A 4215-nucleotide genomic window follows, 5' to 3' on the forward strand; every position below is an offset into this window, starting at 1 on the left:
CTCTTCCATTATACTGTAATTAGTATTTGTTTAAATTAATGATTAATTTTGTAGAATGATTTAAAATATGAAGCAAAATCTTCTTTAACTATTGTTTGGATGATTTCTATATCTTGAGTAGCATGTTATACGCTTGGAATATTTAGCAATTTCAAACAAAAATTCAAAATAGTTTTCTTTCTGAAGATCCTGGAGACATACATAGTCTATCACACACATGCACCCACGCGCGCGCGCGCACACACACACACACACATGCGCACACACATATCACATATGTGCCTATTCATTTTAGAAGGTATAAAGAGCGTGCATATTGTTATATTCAAGTGTGTGTGTGTGTGTGTGTGTGTGTGTGTGTGTGTGTGTGTATTTTGGTGTCCGGACTATCAGGAAATGGATGTGGATTTTTTTCCCTTTAGCAATACAAGATGTCTGTTGCAGCAGAAATGGAAATTTCTCTCTGCTCCTTGTAAATTAAGTTGTCCATTATTTCTACAATGCTTCATGATAGATAATCTGGTTTAGCTTTGTTCTCCATTTCAATATAATTGACTTCTGAGGTGGATTGCCATAAAATAATGGATAACTTTGCAACAACGAAATCTTTATTTCCACTTTACATCCAAATGTGCAATAATTGGGTAACACTTATGATTTCATTGGATTTTAATTTCAAATACATTTTATATATTTGTGATCTTACCTTAAAATGTTTTGATTGTGTTTTAATTTCAAATATAAGTTTGCTTGCTTTTAAGTCTATAGCTTCTTTGTGTTTTCTCAAAGATGGGTTTGTTTAAATACAAAACATATATGTAGAAAGAACTTGATGCATGATCTCACACTTCTTATTTTTGTGCTTGAGTTTTCATACTTTAGAACTTTACTACAGCTTTGGTAGTAACTAAAGAATAATTAAATTTGGATCATTGACTTTACAGAACATGCAACAAGGAAAACAATAATTCCAAGATACTATTGGTTGTTCTAATTCTAATTAAAACAAAACCAAAGAGGTGGAATCTGCAGAAAACAAAATGTGAAAACTGAGATTAAATATTGCAAGAGTGGGATTTATTGAAGTGATTGGCTGACATAGCTATATGTGTGGACCTTTGATTTCAGTCAAAGACAAATATTTAGATGCAAAAAGGGTTTTGGTGGCTTCAGTTGTTTTCTCGGTCGATTGGTAGATTGGATTTTAGAAACATTAAGGACATGATAAGTTGTGGTTGATCAAATATAAAGCACCAATGAAACGAACTGGCTTTTATCAGATGTTTACCAAGGAAGACATTGGCAAGTTCTAATGAAGCAAGTGTTTATGGCTGATGCAGAATAAAAAGAAGCGATTAACTGTTCTTGCATGCACAGTTGCATCTGGTGAACACAAGACAAACTTTTAGTGTTTGGTAAACTCCATCGTTCTTTGGTCTTGAAAGGAATAATACTATTTCCTGTCTGTCTTAAGATATGCACAAATAGATAAAGAATCTTTTCAAATTCTTTTACTTATGAACGTGTGGTTGCAGTTTGACTTAACTTCTACAATACGGCTGGGTCTTTAGACACAAAATGTTTTTGACCTTTTGTTAATGGAAGCCCAATCCTCACAAATCTCTTTTAGTTTCAGATCATGGAAATATTTTCCTTCTTATTTTACACACAAAATCATTTCTCTCATAAGACCAATAAATAATGGAATTACCATGAATTTCAAATATCAACATTTGAATTGAAGTTACAATGCATAATAGTGGAACTCTATATGTGCGTATCTTCTCATGGAGATGGATGGTGTCTAGTTCCATTGTTATGTGTTGGCACCGATTTCACTGTGGAGCCACACACAATAATTAAATTGTTTATGATGAAACCTTAAGGTATGGAATTAAGTGGCTCATAGACATCTAGCGTCTCGCTAATTCCAAAACACATTTTTTTGTGGTAGGATGGTTTGACGTCTAGTTTTAGCATACAAGGAATCCACTTAGTGGTCTCTCCCCTTATTTATATTTAAATATAATTTACAGTCCTTGGACGTTTTTTTTTTTTACGTATGCTGACCACTGGTTCAAACTGGTATTATTTAATAATATTAATTTCTACCCCTATTATTTAATTTTTTATATATATATATATATAATTATATATATATAAATATCGAGAGAGAGAGAGAAAGAGGGAGAGAGAGAGAGAGGGGGGAGAGAGATACACATATACATGTATATGTATGCATGCTCATATATATACTTTCTCTTTCCCACTCTTCTTGATTCTTGATTTCACTCGACTAAATATTTTTTTATCATTCATTCCTCAATCTCTGAAATACTTATACTGTGTTATGCAGGTAGTAGTAACTTTAAATGCTGAAATGGCAAGTTATCTTAAAACTAATTGACTAACCAACTGAGACACATGCCCCAGCATAGCCACATTCCAGTGTTTATAACCAGCAAAATAGCAGCGAGATGTAATCAATGCAATTCAACTGGTTTTCTTCTTTGTCTTCTAAATAGCAATGTTCTACCTACAGCTGCAGTCCAAATTCTACACAAAGAAACTCTTAGTGTATAGCATTGTACAGCTCTGCGATAGAAGCCAAACTTAAGAATAGAAGCAGTTTGCAATTTAACATTGGTGAAGTAGGAATATCCATTTACCAAATAGCAACCTGCTTGCATTCTCAAGTTTCACTGCTATCTGAGGGCTGTAAAATACTATATGCTAAATGTGAAAATTTCTTTGTCTCCAAGATGGACTGTAGCTATTGGTAGAACACTGCTGTTTAGAATGTATAGATGACCAGCTGAACTGTATTGATTAGTCTACTTATTATTTTACTGATTTTACTGGTTACAGACACTGGACTGTAGTCATGCTGGGGTACACTTCGGTCAATGGTTAGGTTTTGATAACTTGCCATTTCAGCATTTAGAATTGCTGTTACTTACATAACACAGTACAAATATTTCAGAGATTGAGTTATGATTGAGGAATGAATGACAAAAAAATTCATGCATATGCACGCATACATACATACATACATACATACATACATACATACATACATACATACATCTGCCCTGCTGCAGTCCCAGGCAGTGGCTTTCATGGCTTCTGATCTTAATTGATTGGAAGTGTTATCATGTATGTTGTTTTGTCTTGGTATAAAAGATGGGTTACAGCAAATATTCTACTTAATACCACAGATTTGTCAGTTGTTTGACCTTAACCAGTTGAGCATGTCCCTTAGTGGATGATGTTATGTGCATCTCTGATCATGAGCAGAAGTAGTGGGGTAGCATCATAGCTATGTGTTGAGAGGAATTCTTTGAGGTTTGGATAATTCACCTTTGGAAACATGGGTGTTTTGCTCAACATCCTTAAACAACCCTTATTCAGGGACCTTTTGAGTGGGATGGGATACTTAACCTGATGATAATTCTGAGTCCCACCTGCAAGGTCATGCACCTGTTCATCTTGATATGAGATCACCATATCGTGCACATATGGTTGTGCTGCATGTGCCTGGTGTACACTTATCAGACGGGTAGTCATGATGGGTAAACTGGGCTTCATATATTTGAACTCCAGTGTCCCCTTGATGGCAGGCATATAACCTTGAATGGTCTACTTGATTAAATCACTCACAGTTTTTATATTATGTCTGCTTCTCCTACTTTGCAAAACCGTTTAGTCAGAAGAACATAAGCAAACCAACAGTGGTTATCAAAAGGTTTTGATATAACCACAAGAAAGCTGGAGAAACTGATACGGAGTCTGTGTCGAGTGAGTTGGTGTTTGGAAAAGATATTTTGAACGTTTGGTGAGATAATGCAAGCTCTGTAACTGATAATGCCAGCTCTGTAACTGATAATGCCAGCTCTGTAACTGATAATGCCAGCTATGTAACTTATAATGCAAGCTGTGTAACTGATAATGCAAGCTTTGGAACTGATAATGCCAGCCTTGTAACTTATAATGCAAGCTATGCAAATATGAATTTTAATTCAAGTGACAGCCATTATCTAATTCTAGTGAGAGCCATTCTTTACAATATCTCAAAATTTTATAGCAATGATTCTTTAAAAATTTATTATTTATCATTTAAACAAGAATTTTGCAGTTTTATTTTTTATTGCTGGATCTTTAAAGAATTATGTATGTTTTTCCCTGTCTATTGATGGCTATGAATCAGCCATCCAT

This window comes from Octopus bimaculoides, chromosome 17 (genome assembly GCF_001194135.2).
Source record: "Octopus bimaculoides isolate UCB-OBI-ISO-001 chromosome 17, ASM119413v2, whole genome shotgun sequence".
In the NCBI taxonomy this organism is placed as follows: Eukaryota; Metazoa; Mollusca; class Cephalopoda; order Octopoda; family Octopodidae; genus Octopus; species Octopus bimaculoides.